Below are 19595 nucleotides of genomic sequence, written 5' to 3' on the forward strand. Positions count from 1 at the left end.
TGATACGCGTGTTGTGGTTTTGCACATGTTATACCATAATGTGATAATGCATGGCGTTTGCAACTCATAGCTAAATGTCGAACAATCTAAACCATATTATACATCGAACAATCTCACATTTTATTTGAATTTGTGATAATGTGTGGTGTTTGCAGCTCACAACTAAATATCGAACAATCTAAACAATACTATATATCAAACATTCTCACATTTTATTTGAATTTGTGGTAATGTGTGGTGTTTGCAACTCACATCTAAATACTTGTAGGCGTAGGGGGGGCACCATACATAATGTGATAAACACATTATACATATGAGACATGGTTTAGTTTGTGAAGATCTAGCTAGAGCTTGAAATGTACTATGATTTGAAATCAACATAAAGTGGATTCAAAAAATCGAGTTCGAGTCCATATAGTACACATAGTTCATATGTAACTCGAGACCAATCATGTGGTGTGCTGTGAAGATAATACACAAATGATGGTTTAACTTGACAATTATGATGATTGTAGATCTTATTAAAACAAAGAAACGAATTCAAATGCTTTGACTTCACAACAATCATTATTGTAGATCTTATTCAAATAGATAAACGAATTCAAATTTAGTTCATATTGAAGCGGTAGTATATACGTTTGGAATGCACTAAAACGTTCTTTTGAGTACTAGGTTACATGCATTATACACGTAGCGAAATATTTTAATTGAACATAACATGAATTCAAAGTTCTGAATGACATTTGTAGTGCGAATTGATTTGGTACAGTACAGATTAGGCTTGTCCGAAAATTTCAACCCGCGCCTTGTTAGCCTGAAATATTTAAGATATATCTTTGTCTGGTTGTGCTCCGACAACTCCCTCCATCTCAACCCGCGCCTTGCTATTCCAAAATTACAATGCGCGTGAAAACTCCCACCTCCTGCGAAATCCCGACACGCGAAATGCCCGTGATACCCCTGAACCGAAAGAACCGCCTCAAATCGATGGGGGTACTTTCGTAACTTACCCCACATTTCGGACAAGTGCGTCCCTAAGCCATGGTTCCCCACTCCCACCGCATCCGCCCACCCATTCGTACACCGAGGTCGGGAAAACCCGCGAAGCCCCACACCCTCCTCCGTCCATCACCCAGCAGGAGCCTCTTCGCCGATGACGACGTCCACATCAACACCTCGGTGTTCCTCATCCACCGTACCGGATGAGGATCTATTGTCAATCTGGTTGTCCCGCCAGTTCAGCCACCCCGTCCTCCACCTCCAAAGAGCTGCCCCGATGTTCCCCTCGTCTTTTACGCCACCTCCATTCCCACACCGTCGTCTTCACCTGCACCACCAGAAGAGCATCATCATCACCATTTCCTCAGATGAAATTGTGGCCTAATCGGTGTCACCAAAGAGGTTGTACACTAATCACCGCATTTTCTTCTTGATTCGATCTCATGGTGCTACCGGCACTCAGTCCCGAGCCGACATGGCGCGGCTCCATCCACGGCGGTGTCGCTGGCCACTTCCTCCATGGCGTCGCTCCCTCAGCGGCGGCGTCCACATCAGTAGGAGCTGCTGCTGCTTTAGCTCTCGCTCGCGCTGCTGCTCTGCTCTTGCTCTCGGTCCCCTACCTGGTCTGCTCTTGCTCTTGCTCGCGCTGCTGCTCTGATTTAGCTACACTTCAGTCGACTGGATCGACTTTTGGTTCAGTCGATTTTCAGGGGGTGGGGGCTCACCGGAGTTAAGGAAGAACCAGCCGCAGCAGGGAGGGGGCTCGCCGGAGAGGTACCCCACTATCTATCTTAGGGTTCAAGGAGGGGGTGGTGGTCGCCGGCGATGGTGGGGCGGTGGCGTGGGGATCGCCGGAGAAAAAGCTCGGCACGGGGGGGGGGCTACAGGGATGGCTGGGGCGGTAGCGGACCGACGGTGGGGAGTGTTTTCGGGGCGGGCAGGGTGGCGCACCACTGGCCACGGGCGGCGGGGGGCGGCTGTTTGGCCGGTGGTGGCAGGCGGCTCAGGGGGGTGGAGGTTGAAGATGAACTGCAGGCCCTTGATTTCGTATCCAACGGCTGCAAAATCGACTGACCAGAGATGAAAAAGTCAGTCGACTGACGTGTAGCCTCACCTCTAGTGCGTTCAGTTTCGATAGTAAAATTCATTTTCGACAGGAAAATTCAGTTTTGATAGTTAAGTTCAGTTTCAACACTTAAATTCAGTTTTGACAGTTAAGTTCAGAGATGAGTGGCTAATGTATACATCTAGCGGCTTGTGGTTATGTATTTTACGTCATCTATTGGAGATGCTATTAGAATTCCACTCAGGTTAACATTGTCTCTCTTGTCCTGCTTCAGCCTCGGCGTCGTACAACTCACCGGAGCTGCTCCAACGACGAAACCCTCCATCACAGCGGAGCAATACCTCGGGCTCCATCTCCAGACGCCTAAGATCTTCTTCCCCTCCTCCGACAGCCAAGTTAGCCGAAGCATCCTCACCGGCCAACCCAATCACGCTGAGATCGACATGGCTTCACCAAAGAGGTTCTACACTTGTTGCATATCTTTTTTACTCTACATGTTATATATATTGTCCACTGAGCACACGGAGTAATGGGAAATACGATCATTTTATCCTACTATATGACAAGCAGTGAGGTACCAAGCAACTTAGCTATCCGTGATGGACTCTCTTGAATGCCATCATTATTTATCTCTGCGTGTTTGAGTTATGCATTTGTCGATGGCCCTGGGAGTTGAGCTAGTAGGGCAGTGGCCTGGGTCCAAAGTAATAGAAGTAGCACAAAAACATTTTTTAGCGTAGGATTTTCCTTGCTCAAGCATGCCTACTGGAATCGCCAGTTCTTGAAAGGAAAAGTGAATGAAAAAACTAGGAATTGGAAAGTTTCGTATGGTACTACTTTTCATGAATTTGGTGCAAAGGAATGGAGCAAAGGAAAACTATAGGATTTGTTCCTTTAGTGTCTCCTTGAAAGAAAAACCGTAGGAATTTTAATTTCCACTTGTCCTCCTTTTCAAATTCCTATTCATGAAGCACAAGACTAAGAGATAGTAGCATAATAGCATTATAACCGTACATTTTCTTGTGGTTTGACTTAATCTCACCATGCTTCTTTGCATCCTGTGATCTTCCAATTCTTGTGAACCAAACACCCAGATTGGCAAAAATCCTCTGTTTTTAAATTCTCTGTTTTGCACGTGCATTCCTATCCTATTCCTGTCTATTTCCTATCCCTGCATTGTTAGAATCCTCAAATTCAAACAAGCCCTTACACAATTACTTCTATTACAGATATGTGTCAAAGAAAACCTTGTGTGGTTTGTCCTGCTCCTGTGGTGCTGTGTTCCACCCCAGCTCAGCTGCTCCAACGACAGAAGGGTTCACCACAGTAGGGATCCGCTCTCCAGACTGTCTTTCTCCGCCTCAGATCTTCTTCCCCGCCACCGGCAGCCACGACAACTGCATTACCATCATCAACTGAGCAGATGACCTTGAGGACTACACGGGTCCGCAAGAGAGGTCGCACTCTTCCGTGTCTTCCTACGTTATGCATCGCTTAATATGATGACATGCTACTTTATCATCGTGTTCACCTATTAGACTCCGAGTCAGGTCCAAACTTATGCTAAAACTTGAGTTTTTAAATGGTTGTGGGGTACATACTGGGGCAGCAATCAGTACTATCTGTCTACTATCTGGTTAATCTCGGGTGTCTACTATGAGTTTCATGTTGGGTGCAAACAAACATTAAAGGAGCCATTATCTATATTTTTTTAACTAAAGCTATTATCTGCCTACTATCATTGGTTTTGGGTCTATCCATAGTTTGCTACCATCACTCTGGATTTGTGCATGCACTCCTTACATAATCTCACTATGTTTTATTCCTATGCATGTCAGTTATTGTACACAATGGAACTGAACATGTAGAGCAAAAGAGAGCCTTGCGTGGCAATAGAATTTCATGCAGACGTCGCTCCATGGTGGGCGCAAATGCAGCCCCCCTCCACCAATTTCGGATTGTAATCAAGAGGAAGATAACTATTCTGAGCAGGATTTAGAAGCAGAAGACCACTCCTATTTACCCCATGAGGTCTTTGCTCTAACTTGGCATGCTGATGTTGGTTATATCATGCATATGGTGCCTTGCATTGCTTACTTTATACATCAAATATGTCAACTGCTTAGTTTAGACATGCTTTGTGTGAATGCCATCTGTTTAGTTTATTCATCGTTTATGTGAATTATGCAATGCCATCTTGTTTAGCTAGGCATCATATATGTGAATTTTGCAATGACATCCTGCTTAGCCAGTCATCTTATATGTGAATTATATCAGGCCATCCTTTTGTTTCGTTATGTATTACATTTGTCAACAATGTTAGTACATTCAACTACTCTTCGTGTGCATCAGCCATTTGACAGGGTGATGGAAAATTCTGGAGTGAAAACAAGGTCTTCAGAGCACACTATGCTATCTGACGAAGCGCATATCTTGCTGGTTACGGATAGCTCCTCAGAGGAGGATTCAAAGACCGATGACCAGTCCTATTCCCCCGTGAGGTGTATGCTCTAATTAACTTGGCAGGGTTATGTTGCTCATATCGTGCGTATGGTGTCTTGCATTGCGATGTCATTTGATTAGTTTAGACATGCTTTGTGAGAATGCCACCTGTTTAGTGTCTAATTACCATATATGTGAATTATGCATTGCCATCTTGTTGCAAGACATTTTATATGTGAATTATGCCATGCTATCTTGTTGCAAAGGCATTATATATGTGAATTATGCGATGCCATGTTGTCGAGCCAATCATCATGTATGTGAATTATTGTAGCGACCCGACCTCAAACGGCCAAGTCTCTATGCTTCAGTGTCATCCCTGGATCGGTAATGCTGACACACACAGTACTCAAGGATTTATAACAGAGTAGGAATCACACTCTTATTACATCGGATGTCTCAAAAGAGAACTTATTACAATAAATATGGCTTAAGGCCATCTAATACGATAACATTGGAAGGCTTGGAAGATAAAGTGAGTCCATCAACTCCAACGGCATAGCTGAGCTGCACGACAACGACCTAACGAACCTTACTCCTCGTCTGAAAAGTCTGCAACGTAATACGTTGCAGCCCGAAAATGGGCCAGCACATGGAATATGCTGGCAAGATAACACAGTAGAGCAAGAACAGAATAATGCTATCACTACATGCATATTTGGATGGTGGAAAGCTCTATGGTTATAGTTATTGCGAAAAGCAAATTTTTCCCTACAACAAAGGAATAGATTTTATTTAACTATCATGGTAGTTGAAACATCATTGAGAAGGTTCCTCCAACTCAATCCCAATTAAAGTAATTAACAACCCAACAATATTAGTTTAGAGTGATGAGATACTTATGATACTCCAAGTACTAGATACTCAAGATGTCCATAACCGGGGACACGGCTAACCATGATTAGTTTATACACTCTGCAAAGGTTTGCACACTTTTCCCCACAAGACCCGATCTCCTCTGTTGGATTTCTCGCACTACAGGGTGTTTGATAAATGGGTGACCGAGACAAAGTTTTTCAGAAGCATTAACTCCTTAATCCGGTCAGACCATACCGAACCTACATCCCACTACCTGCTGATCCACCTCTTCGGGAGCTTCAAGCAACTTACTCCACTATTCTAGAGCCCATAATAGCTTGTGGCTGCACACGGAAGTTTCTAGCATGAAAATATCTCAGTTCCCTTTTAGCCTGGGTGGCGGACCATAGGATTATCACACGGGTACTCGGGGATATCCTAGGACAACACTGGATCCTCCAGGTGCCCAACAAACATTCCACCCAGATGTGTATTCAAGTTGCCACCTTAAGTTGAACCATTAATTAACAATCTCACATCTGTCATGGATTTCACTCACCCAACCACGTCTACGAGCATAGCATAGCAATATAAGCAATACGTAGAAGTAACTCCCAAGGGTTTGAATATAACAGGGCAATAGGTTCTACCTCATCAACTACTTCCCAACCCACATGTTAATCACATCCTAACCATGCAATTTTTGAGGATTGGAACTAATGGATAAAAACTGTGTGATAAGGGGGTATGATCAAAGTGTTACTTGCCTTGCTGATGATCCGCAAAACCTAGGGATTCGTAGTAGCATGCTTCGCACTCCGGGTGTTCTGTCGCAAACAAACAATAGCATACATAAGAAATCAAGCAAAGAAACACGGGTAAAACTCAAACAAGAAGATCTAACCAGAAAGCTCAACTTAAGAACTCTGGTTTGCGAAAAGAATCAAATCAAACGGAGCAACGAAACTCAAACTGCGAAAGAAACAAGATCCGTTTACTAATCTGGGCTAAGGTCAAATTTTACAGTAGCAAAAGCTTGTTCAAGTTGGTTAAACGGAAAGAGGGTCTCGAGACGAAGATCTAGGCGCTTGAATCGCACGATTCCGACAAATGAGCGAAAAGATAAACTAAAACGAAAATCGGATCAGAGATCGCGATTGAAAATAATCGCGGAAAATCCGAGAAAAAGAAAACTGACGAACAGGCTAATGAACGAGCGTTCGTTGTCTGTTACTAATGAGTAAACTCCATTTGTTAAAACGAACGTACGGACGAACGTCTGCAAAGTAACTAAACCACGAAAAACCGGTGAACCGATCTATCCAAAAAAACTAGGGTTTCTAAAAAAACCGAATCGGGCTTTTTAAAAAAACGAACGGTTCTACCTTCGGCGAAGTCCGGCGCGGCGGGGTCGGCTCCGGTGAGGGCGGGGCGGCGGCGGTGCGGCCAAAAGGCGGCGGCGGTGGCTCCGGTGAGGGGCGGCGGCGGTGGCTCCGGTGATGGCCGGCGGCGGTGCGGCAAACGGGCGGCGCGGCAAGCGAACGGCGGTTGCGGGCGGCGGGGTGGCGGCTCTAGGTGCGGGGATGGTGGCTTATAAGGAGGCGGGGGCGGCATGGCTTGGGGGAGGGGGCACGGCGCGAGGAAACGGAGTCCCGGCCGGACTCCGGTTCAGGCGGCGCGGCGGCGGTCTCCCGCTAGGAGACGGCGGCGCGGGGAGTGGGCCGGCGGCTGGGCTTCGGCCTAGTTTGCCACTGCGCGTTCTTTAAATAATTTCGCCGAAACTAAAAAAATCCTAGAAAATAAAATAAAATTCTAGAAATGCCAAAACAAATTTTCACCGTCTAAATAAAATATTTAGAACAAGGTGAACATTTTCTTGGCCCTAAAATGCAACTTTGAAAAACGTGCAATTTTTCTAATTCAAATAAAATAGCAATAAACTCCGGATAAAAATCAAATATTTTATTTTAATCTTTTTCCTCCAATATTTCATTTATTTTGGAGAAGTCATATTATCTCCTCTCATGTATTTTAATATGAAATATTTTCGGAGAGCAAATAATTAAAACCAAAAATCCTCGTTTCAATATTTGATATGAAAACAGGGAAATCCCCAACTCTCTCTGAGGGTCCTTGAGTTGCTTAGGATTTCAAGGATCGCAAAACGAAATGCAATAAAATATGATATGCATGGATGATCTATGTATAACATTCCAAATTGAAAATTTGGGATGTTACAAATCTACCCCCCTTAAGATGAATCTCGCCCTCGAGATTCGGGTTGGCTAGAGAATAGGTGTGGGTGGTCTTTGCGAAGATCATCCTCTCGTTCCCAGGTGGCTTCATCCTCGGTATGGTGGCTCCAGTGAACTTCGCAAAACTTGATAACCTTGTTGCGGGTGACTCGGCTGGCAAATTCGAGAATCCTGACTGGCTTCTCCTCATAGGTCAAATCACTGTCCAACTGAATCGCATCCAAGGGTACTGTATCTCCTAACGGTATATTGGCCATCTCAGCATGACACTTCTTCAGCTGTGAAACATGAAATACATCATGAACTCCTGACAGTCCTTCGGGTAACTCCAACTTGTAGGAAACTTCTCCCATACATTCCAAAATTCGATACGGCCCTACAAATCTCGGGGCTAACTTTCCCTTAGCTCCAAAACGTTTCACTCCTCGCAGGGGTGACTCTCGCAGATATGCTCTATCTCCAATTTCATAGGTTATTTCCTTGCGTTTCGAATCAGCATAACTCTTCTGCCTAGACTGAGCTATCTTCAGTCTATCTCTGATCAACTTAACTTTCTCTTCAGATTCTTTGATCAGATCTGGTCCAAACAATCGTCGGTCTCCGACTTCATCCCACATCAACGGTGTTCTGCACCTTCGTCCATACAGGGCTTTGAACGGTGCCATCTTCAAACTGGCTTGGTAGCTGTTGTTGTATGAGAACTCTACGTAGGGCAAATTGTCGTCCCAACAAAATCCATAATCTAGCGCACAGGCCCTCAACATATCCTCCAGAATCTGGTTGACTCTCTCGGTCTGTCCATCTGTCTGCGGGTGAAAAGTTGTATTGAATTCCAGCCTTGTCCCCAAAGTTTGGTGCAACTGATGCCAAAACTTTGAAGTAAACTGTGTCCCTCTATCTGATACGATGGTCCTTGGAACTCCATGCAGACATACGATCCTGGTCATATATATCTTGGCCAACTTCGCACTTGTAAAGGTGGTTTTCACTGGGATAAAGTGAGCTACTTTGGTCAAGCGATCAACTACTACCCATATAGAATCGTATCCTGATTTGGTCCTGGGTAATCCGGTGACAAAATCCATGCCAAGTTTATCCCACTTCCATTCGGGTATCGGTATTGGTTGTAACAATCCTGCTGTCTTTTGATGCTCAGCCTTCACTCTCTGACATACATCACATACGGCTACATATTCGCAATATCCTTCTTCATACCAGTCCACCAGAAATGTTCCTTCAAATCCAAATACATCTTGGTGTTTCCGGGGTGTATCGAGTATGGTGATTCATGAGCCTCCTGAAGCATTAACTTCCTGATCTCTGTGTTATTGGGCACATAAACACGCTCAAACCATAAGGTGCCGTGCTCATCCTCACGAAAACCTTTGGCCTTTCCTTCGCTCATTCTCTCTTTTATCTCGGCAATCTCTTTGTCCTCCTTCTGAGCTTCTCGAATCTTTCCTAACAATGTAGATTGAACCTCCAAGGTTGCAACAAAACCTCTAGGAACAATCTCCAATCAAAGTTCCCTAAGATCCTCTGCTAACTCCTTTGGCAATCCCGTGCTCACTAGGGTATTAGCATAACTCTTCCGACTCAAAGCGTCGACTACGACATTGGCCTTGCCTGGATGACAGTGATGCTTCATGTCATAATCCTTTATAAGCTCCAACCATCTCCTCTGCCTAAGGTTCAGCTCCTTTTGTGTGAAAATGTACTTCAAACTCTTATGATCCGTGTACACATCACTATGATTTCCAATAAGGTAATGCCTCCAGGTCTTCAACACATGCACTACGGCAGCCAACTCCAAATCATGCGTGGCATAATTCAACTCGTGCGGTTTCAGTTGTCGCGAGGCATACGAAACAACTCTTCCGTCCTGCATAAGCACACTTCCAAGTCCTAAGTGAGAGGCATCGCAATACACTTGGAACTCCTTACGTATATCCAGCAGAATCAGCACTGGGGCTGTAGTCAAACGTTTCTTTAACTCCTGAAAACTTGCTTCACATTCTTCCGTCCATTTAAATTTGGTATCCTTCTTTAATAACTCCATCATTGGCTTCGCAATTTTGGAAAAATTCTCAATGAATCTCCGATAGTATCCTGCGAGTCCAAGAAAACTGCGGATCTCGCTAACTGAAGTGGGTTCCAACCATTCAGTGACTGACTGAACCTTGGTAGGATCTACTGCTACACCTTCTCCTGATATAACATGTCCAAGGAATCCAACTTCCTTCAGCCAAAACTCGCATTTGCTGAACTTGGCATACAACTGATGTTCCCTAAGTTTCTCGAGAACTAAATGCAAATGCTCTTCATGCTCCTCCTTGTTCTTCGAGTATACCATTATATCATCAATGAACACCACAACAAACTTATCCAAATATTCCATGAATACTTTGTTCATCATGCTCATGAAGTAGGCAGGGGCGTTAGTAAGTCCAAACGACATGACCTTATATTCATACAACCCGTACCGTGTGGTGAATGCTATCTTTGGTATGTCCTTCTCTCGTATCTTCAGCTGGTGATATCCAGATCGCAGGTCGATCTTTGAAAACACCTTAGCTCCTTGTAGCTGGTCGAACAAATCATTGATCATCGGCAGTGGGTATTTGTTCTTGATCGTCACCTCATTTAATGCACGATAATCAACAACCATTCTTAGAGATTTATCCTTCTTCTCGACCAAAAGCACTGGGGCTCCCCATGGTGATGAGCTCCGTCGAATGTAACCTTTCTCCAATAACTCCTTGATCTATTTCTTAATCTACTCCAGATCATTTGCGGGCATCCGATATGGTCGCTTCGATATAGGACCGGTGCCTGGCAATAGCTCTATCAAAAACTCGATGTCTCGATCCGGTGGCATGCCTGGTAACTCCTCTGGAAAAACATCCGGTTAATCCTTCACTACAGGCACTTCCTCCTAAACAACTCCCATGAGGGTATTCACTTGGCTACTTCTTGGTGCATGCCTAGATACATACTTGATCCTTTTTCCCTCAGGGGTGGTGAGACAAATTGACTTACTAACACAGTCAATGCTTCCTCCATACTTTGACATCCAGTCCATGCCTAATATCACATCCAATCCTTGTGACTCCAAGATTATTAGGTCGGACGGAAAAACATGGCTACCAATGGTTAAGGCTATCTGGTCACACCATTGAATAGCCATATACTCTGCTCCAGGTGAACTCACTAACAGATGGGTCCTAAGCGTTTGGGTCGGTAGTTTAAACTTATCCACGAATTCCCTTGATATGTATGAATGCGATGCACCAGTATCAAAAAGAACAAGGGCGGTAAAAGACTTAACCAAAAACTTACTAATAACCGCGTCTGGCTGTTCTTCAACCTCCTCCACATTGACATGGTTCACTTGTCCTTTGTTGAATGGATTAGGCTTCTTTCCAGCGCTCCCATTGTCGTTTCCATTCTTCGTTTCAAGGCACTCCATGGCATAGTGTCCAGTCTCCCCTCACTTGAAACAAGTAACGTGGCTTAGGTCTCTCTTCACGGGTGTGGCTGGATTGGAACGGTTCTAATTGTTGCTTGCTCCATTCCCATTCCCATTCCTTGGGCCAGTATGATTATGGTTACTTCCTCCATTGTGGGTGTGGCCTCCATGGTTATGAACAAGTCCTCCCGAGTTCGGGATTAGGCGAGGCTTCTGCTGAGCTCCTGAATTATACCTTCCTTGTCCATACTTCCTTTTACGGCTCTAAATTTGCTGCTGCTTCCCTTCGATCATAAGAGCCTTATCTACCAACTCCTGGTAGTTGTTGAATGTTGCCACCATCAACTGCATGCTCATCTCATCATTCAGCCCTTCCATAAACTTCTCCTGCTTTGCGGCATCTGTGGCCACATCATCAGGGGCATAGAGAGATAACTTGCTAAACTCATCCGCGTACTGAGCCACAGTACGGTTCCCCTGGCGTAAGTTGCGAAACTCGCGCTTCTTCATACTCATAGCTCCAGTTGAGACATGGGCTATACGGAAGGCTTGCTGAAACTGATCCCATGTAACAATGGCTATAGGGTAGGTGACTATGTAATTCTCCCACCATGAGGCTGCTGGTCCATCCAACTGATGTGCGGCAAATCGCACCTTCTCAGCATCGGTACATCCTGCAGTGATTAACTCCCTCCCAATCCTGTGGAGCCAATCATCTGCTACTATGGGCTTGGTGCTACTGGAAAACACCGGCGGCTGCAACCTTAGAAAGCGGGCTAAGTTATCAACTGGTGGCGGTGGCGGTGGATTGTTGTTGTTGGTGTCAAAACTGGCGGATCTCGGGTAGGGGGTCCCGAACTGTGCGTCTAAGGCGGATGGTAACAGGACGCAGGGGACACAATGTTTTACCCAGGTTCGGGCCCTCTTGATGGAGGCAAAACCCTACGCCCTGCTTGATTTATTCTTGATGATATGAGTATTACAAGAGTTGATCTACCACGAGATCGGAGAGGCTAAACCCTAGAAGCTAGCCTATGGTATGATTGTAAGTTATTGTGTCCTACAGACAAACTCACCGGAGCGGGTTAGGGTTACACATAGTCGGTTACAAAGGAGGAGATATACATATCCATATTTCCTAGCTTGCCTTCCACGTCAAGTAGAGTCCCATCCGGACACGGGACGAAGTCTTCAATCTTGTATCTTCATAGTCCAACAGTCCGGCCAAAGGATATAGTCCAGCTGTCCGGAGACCCCCTAATCCAGGACTCCCTCAGTAGCCCCTGAACCAGGCTTCAATGATGATGAGTCCGGCGTACAGTGTTGTCTTCAGCATTGCAAGGCGGGTTCCTCCTCCGACCACATCACAGAAGAGTTTGAATACCAGGATAGTGTCCGACCCTGCAAAATAAATTCCACATACCACCGTAGAGAGAATAATATTTCCACAAATCTTAATCTGCTGACACGCTTTGGCAACATGACATCAGGCCATGGCTCGGTGATTATTCGAACCGCTTTTCTTCAACCGGCTCCACACATAACGCGAGTCGGTTTCCTGACACGTCTTGTCAAAGTAGAGATCATGTTCCCCTAATTACGGTATTCTCATCAATACGGTCGTGGGTAACCCAATCGTGCCTAGGACTCCTAGATTTTAGGCAAGTCCCAAACGGCCACTAGGAGGACGCTTGATATTCACCCTCTTTATAAAGGGACAAGGCTTTTACTTTTTTCCCTCCCGTGCTCAATCGAATCCTTCCCCCGCCTCGAGTTCTAACACCCAAAGCCCAGGTCAGGTGCTTCGGACCTTCAATCATGTCCGGATCTAGCCTTCAAGGCTGGTGGATGCCCTCCTCCGTTACGGAAGAGGATATCAAGAAGTTGAGGGAGGCCAGATACCTGACTGCCGAGGTTTCACATCGGCTGCCTGCCCGAGGGCAGGTCGTCCCTACTCCCGAACCCAACGAGAACGTTGCGTTCATCTCCCACTTCCTCCGAGGTCTAGGCCTCACTCTGGATCCCTTTGTTAGGGGTTTGATGTTTTATTACGGGCTAGATTTCCACAATCTAGCCCCGGACTCCTTTCTCCACATCTCAGCATTTATTGTCGTATGTGAGGCCTTCCTCCGCATTACCCCTCACTTCAGCCTGTGGCTCAAGACCTTTGACGTGAAGCCGAAGATGGTCGAGGGGCAGCATGTAGCGTGCGGAGGCGCATTAATAAGCAAGATCGCTGGAGCTTCATGGCCAAAGGGTTCCTTTCCAGAGGTGTCCAGATTACGGCAACGGGAGTGGTTTTACATCACAGCTCCCAGAAGTGCCAAGTGGGTGGCTGCCCTTGCTTTTCGCTCGGGTCCTCCACCATAACTGATGTCATGGATCAGCAGAGGGCTGAGCTGGGGTCCAGCCAAGGACGTGCCTATATTGCAAAGACGTATTCAAGATCTCTTCGAAGGAGATTTCAGTCTGGTTACGGTGGTGCAAGTCATGCTGGTTCGTCGAGTCCAGCCTTGCAAACGCCGGCCCCTCCGCATGTGGGAGTTCAACCCAGAAGGACCACGCACTATTCAGAATTTCCTCGGCCTGACGCACGAGGAGATGTATAAATCATTCTTTGGACCCCAAATAGAGTGTCCGGATACTACCGAGGACGTGGGCCTGAGCAGCAACCGCACCGCCGACCAAGTAAGTAATCATCTAGCCGAACACACCGTCTTTCATTTATCATGACGTCATTCTGAGAAATCGCTCTTTGACCAGGACTGGCTAACAAAGGCGAAGATGATTCGGTGTTCGGCCCCCCTTCCTGAGGGTTTGGACAATCCGGTATTGGAAAAGATGCTCGAGCTAGCACCTTGCCCGGAGCCCTCAAAGGAACATAGAGGGGAGAATAATGAGGGAGAAAGCGGGCCCCCATCACTACCAATTCCAACCGAGGGAATGAGCACCTCCATGAAGGAGGATGACCAAGGGGAAGAATCTGACCTTCTCTCACTTCGGGGAAGGAAGAGGACTGCCTCTAAAGATCCGGAAACCAAGGTTTCCAAATGGGAGAAGAAATCTCCACCAGAGGGTCTTGCCTTGGAGCGTGCTCTTGCCGCACAAAGTCCGCGTGGGGATCAGCCCCCTAACGAGCTGTAAGTAATCAAAAAGTACTTTAATAGTGAAAATATACTACCTTACCTCTGAGGAAAATAACCGAAGCATTTATCTTGCAGTTCAGATCTTGCAGTTCAGATCAGAGCTCGTCTTCGGGGGATCTTCTTCCGGAGATGATGGAGAGTGAAACGCCTCCCCCGGACTCCCCCGCTCAAGAAGCGGGCAACCTTGAAGTGTCATCACGAAGGGCCTCGCCGAATCAAGTGAGGCCGGAAGATAATCCTGTGGTCGCCCGAAGTCCCCAGTTTCTGGCTCTTGAAGAGAGCAACCAAAAGAATCCGGCACCATCTGGTATGCGGTCGGACACATTGAGGGATCTGCTAGAGCGAGCAACTATCTCAGAAGAACACCATACATTGATGGGTAAAGTGATTGAAAGGATTTCGTCCGCCGAAAGAAGGTTGCATGAAGCCTTTATGAGTCTACTGACGGGTTTCAAGGTACGTGAAATGATACACATTTGTGATAGTACCGCACATTTTTAGGTGTGCCCTGTGTAGATAGTAGCCCCTGAGACTCTGGTTGTCGCTGAGAATGGCGGCAAACAGAGGATCATAGTCCCAGGTAATAACCATACCGCTTTTATGTGCAGGTGGTGCAAGCTCCGGTGGCTAGTCGGACTAATGAGTTTGCCAAAATAAAGCGGCAACTGGATGCGGTGGATGCCGACATCGAGCTTGTTAACAAGCGGCTTGACGAGGCACAGGGTAAGTGATGTTTTTTGGTGAATGTCACATAGTAAGAGCAGCGTGATGCCAGTATCTTTAATATGTGTTGACTACAGATGGAGCTGCCACCGTGGAGACCCTTCGGGCAGAACTTTCCCGAGCCAAAGAACAAGCAAGGAGTAGTAATGCGGCTGCTTTGAAGGCGGCCGAAGAGTTAATAGCCGACAAGGCGGCGCATTGCGAGAGCAAAGAAAAAATGGCCAAGATGGTTGTAAAGTTAAAAGACACTACCGACCGTTGCCAGTTCCTTGAAGAAGAAAACCGAGCGAAGGCGACGGACCTTGAAAAGGCCACGGTGACGACCAAAGACACCCGCTCTGCTATGAGGGCAAAGAAGGAAGAGCTGCGTGAAGCTGGTGATATTGTGGCTGGGAAGCCCTTTTTGCTGCGGAGGAAGTTCGGAGATCCATGGTATGCCCCTCTGGATCGACTATGGAGTTCAGCAGACGCATATCTGGATTTGACGGCGAGTGCTGTCGATGCGGCTGTCGGGTGGTAGGTGCGACATATGCCAACGGGTGGCTTATCATTGTGGGAGCCAGTAAGACGTCGCCGGTGCCTGGAAACGGGATGAGGCGAAGACATGCACGCCGGCGAATCTTACCCAGCATCAGGGCTCTCCGTGGAGATAACACCCCTACTGCTGCTCTGCGGGGTCTCCGCATGATCACTAGATGAACGAGTGGCTACAAGATGCTCCTTGAGCTGTTTGGCGAGAAGAAGAAGAAGGGCACGGCTAGCTCTCCTCTCCTCTCTATGTGGTGTCTAAAAATAGCTCAGATCAACCCTTTGCATGGGTGCCCCGGGGGGTTTATATAGGCCCACCCCCCGGGGGTACAATGGTAATCCGGCTGGGCGTGGGCCCTAGCCGTCTGTGTCTACGCTCGCCGGCTTCTGCGCCGGCTGCTGGGGCCCACCGGCTGCCGGCTCCTTGGTCGACAGGCAGGCCCCACTGTCAAGGGCCTTGTCGGTGGCTGGTTACTGTTGCCTCAAACCTGGTGACAAGGGCTTCGCCGAGGTGGGCATGGCTACAGTGCCGCCACCCGGCGGGCGATCGTTGTAGCCTCACCACGTCTTGTCTCCTTAATGGGGCGTCTCCTTCAAGGGAGGAGGCAAGCTGGCTGTGGGGAGCCGGCCCTGTCTTGGGCCGACTGGGGGAGGCCTGGCCGCCTTCGGTTGTCTCTCTGCCTGAAGGGGCCCACCGCCCGTGGGCCGCGCTGACAGCCCGTCGTGGGTGGCATCAGGGTCAACATGGCAACAGTGCCGCGCCGGACGGGTCATGGCCACCCCGTACGGCGCACTGTGCCAGTCATGCTCCGGGATTCGGGGGTGGCAGGCTTTACTGTAGCCACACCCCGCCACATCGTTGTTATGTGGATGCAGACTTCGAGGGTACGATCTTGACCGCTTTGTGGGAGTCGGCTTCTCGCGCCCGGCTTCTTGGATCCGTCCCTCCCGCGGCTTTCTTCATGAGGGCTAAAGCCGGGCCGCCTTCCGATAGCCGGCCTGGGAGACAGCCGGCAAGGGGAAGGCGGCCCCACGTCTTGGATTCTTGAGGGCCGGATCAGCTCGTAATTTTTTCAGAAGGGCCAGGGGGAGCCGGCTAGACTACCCGTGGTCGTTTACTCCGATAGTAGTCCCCGAAGCTGATCGAGCTTCGAGGCTGACAAAGGGACGAGAAGCTTGGTCAGCTTCCTATCCTGAGGAGCCGGCTTTGCTTATGCGCGCCGTCTTCGGAAAGCTCCGTATCTTGTAGGCGGGAACGTGGGTCAGCCTGCGAGCTGACCGCGCGCCACCCCACGGGCAACGTGGCAAGGAAAGCCTGCCAACGCACGCGCGCGATGGGATGCCGCCGCAGGCCTCGGCCCAAGCGCGGATCTTCTGCGGCCCACAACGGACCGCTCGCCTTCCCACGGCGGTTTCATTACGTCATCAGGGCGCAATAATCGCGGGACGTGGGGGAGTGGGCGCAGTTGATCCCATGTTCCCCCACACCGCGCCTCCTCGGCTCCGCCGTGCGGGTCTATAAGTAGGGGGAGGAGAGGGAGCGGCAGAGGCTCGCACGCTCTCCCTCGCTCCACCCTTTCTCACCTTCCTTCTCCTTTCTTCCGCCGCCGCAGCGACCCATTGCCGCGCCGCTCCGCCGTTGGACCTCTCGGTTCCTTTGGTCCCGCCATAGCGGGGTCATGCGCGTCTCCGCCGTCACATCGCCTTGTTCCTTGCCGCGTCGCCCCCATGGTGTTGTCGAGCTCGTGGGACGGCTCCAACGTCCACGAGGACCACGTTGAGTTCCTCCACCGGACGCGGCGTCTGCCGGGCGAGAACTACGTGCGGGTTCGTCGTGCGCCGGCGAGGGAGATTTCGCCGGCACCGGAGGAGGGTGAGCGGGTAATCTTCCGCTCGCACTGCCTACGCGGCTTCGGCCTCCCGGCGAGCGGATTCCTTCGCTCTTTTCTTGAGTTTTACCACCTCCAGCCGCATCACCTCACACCCAACGCGGTGATGCTGCTGTCGGCTTTTGTCACCCTGTGCGAGGGTTTTCTTGGGGTTCTCCCCACTCTCGAGCTCTGGGGAGAATTCTTCCAGTGCAAGCTCGGCACCGTTGTCATGGGCGTGCCCGCCCCCTGCGGAGCCTTCATTGCCATGAGGCGGACGGGCGAGAACAATCCGTTCCCGTCCATCCCGCTGATCCAGTCGGTGAAGCTCTAGCAGAAGTCCTATTTTTACGTGAAGAACGTCGCCCAGCAAGGCGACTTCGTCAACCTGCCGGCTTATGTAGCCGGCCCGCCGGCTGGGAGGCAACCCTCGTGGAGCTACCGGGCCAGGTCGTTGTCTCAGGCTGGGAACGCAGTCGTCGCCCGGCTCCAGGTGATGATCCAGTCGGAGGGCCTGACCGGAGCCGACCTGCTGGCCGCCTTCATGGAGCGCTGAGTACTTCTGCTCCAAGGCCGGCCTCACATGATTTGTCAGATGAGCGGCCGCTTCGACCCGTGCTGGCTGAGCACCAGGGAGATGCCTCATGTCGAGGTGTCTTACATGGTGAACTACATCTCCAACTGCAAGCTCGCCGAGGATTGGCGATACGGCAAGGGGTCATATTCTCGCGCCAACCCTTCGCCTGCTGTAAGTTTTTCTTCTTTTCTTCCTTTTTTTAGCCGGCCTCATGATGGCCGACTTCTGATCAATTGGTTTGCCCTCGGCAGAACCCTCTTCTTCCGCCGACGGCCGGGGCCGCAGGGGTAGAGCACCATCTCCTCCCCGACCGCACGGTGGATGACGTCGATGATCCGGACCTGGGAGCGGCCGCCATGGAAGATGCCGTCCTGGGGGAAGGCGACAAGGCAGGCGGCGCGGGGCTCGGGGCCGGCCTCGAGGACTGGCCGGACGATGACGAGGTCGAAGCCGTTCTGCACCGCCAGCCGGTGCTTGATCATCAAGGCGCGGGCCCGTCTGCCGCACCGGCTGCCCATGGCGGCGCGCAGAAACGCCGGGCCGCGTCGACCTACTTCGGCAGCCGGCCGAAGAAATCCAAGGGTTCCACGGCGGCGACCAAGCGGGATGAGGCGGCCGTGAAGGCGGCCCGCTTCCGCAAGGCGGTGAAACAGCCGCAGGCGATCTCGGCGTAAGCGTCAAACGTCTTGTATTTTTTGTTGTCCTCTTCGATTGACGCTCTTCTAAACTTTTCTTTGCTCGCCGGGCAGGGCACCGCTTTCCCTCAAGCGAGGTCCTGGCGGCTCCGTAGTCGGGCCGACTGGAGGGTCCTCAGGCTCCCGCCGCGTGGATCCCCATACGGACTTCATGGAGGCCACGGAGCGGAATGCACGGGAGGCGCGGGAGGAGCGGGAGGCGGCAGAGCGAAGGACCGCCCAGGCGGTGAAGGAGCAGGCCGACGCGGCGGCCAAGGCCCGGGCAGAGGCGGCGGCCGCGGAGAGGGAGGCGGAGGCCTCGTGCAACCAGCCTCCACAGCTCGTCGTTCCCCTCTGCGCTGTGGCCCCCGACATCCCCGTGCCCCCGTCGGAGGAGGTCGACCGAGACCCACCGGTGATGGAGAGGAGGGAGGACCACGTGGTCTTCGTGGAGGAGGCGCCGCAGACGGCGCCGACTGGAGCGGGCCAAAGCGGCCGACCAGCCGCGGCGCCAGAGCAGCCGGCCGGGGGCAAGCCGGAGGCAGGGGCCGGCCTCGAGGTGCAGCCGGCATTTCGCTGGCGCGCAGGGGGAGCTACCTTCGCGCCGGAGCCGCACAGAGCTGCGGGCACCGGCCGGACGGCGGAGGCCCTGGAGGCGGCCAGCACTAGCACGTCCGAGTGGACGCCTAGCGGGGGGACGGCCGAGCTGAACACGGCGGCCCAGGAGGTCCTGAACCGGCTTCAAGCCCAGGCCACTTCGCTGCAGCGATATACCCAAGAATTCCTCATGACGCGGGTCGTCATCCGAGTAAGCCTTCTGGCCTTGGTTGTTTTGCTTTTTTGATTTCTTTCGTGGGGGCGCGTCAGCGCACCCACTGGGTGTAGTCCCCGAGTTCCGAGTCGGCTGCTGAGCAGGCGGCTTGGAACTTACTAGGTCCTGACAGCTATCTTATTCTTGCATCCTGTCTGATCTTCCAGGAATACCATAAC

The sequence above is a fragment of the Triticum urartu genome, chromosome 6 (assembly GCF_003073215.2).
Source record: "Triticum urartu cultivar G1812 chromosome 6, Tu2.1, whole genome shotgun sequence".
Taxonomy (NCBI): Eukaryota; Viridiplantae; Streptophyta; class Magnoliopsida; order Poales; family Poaceae; genus Triticum; species Triticum urartu.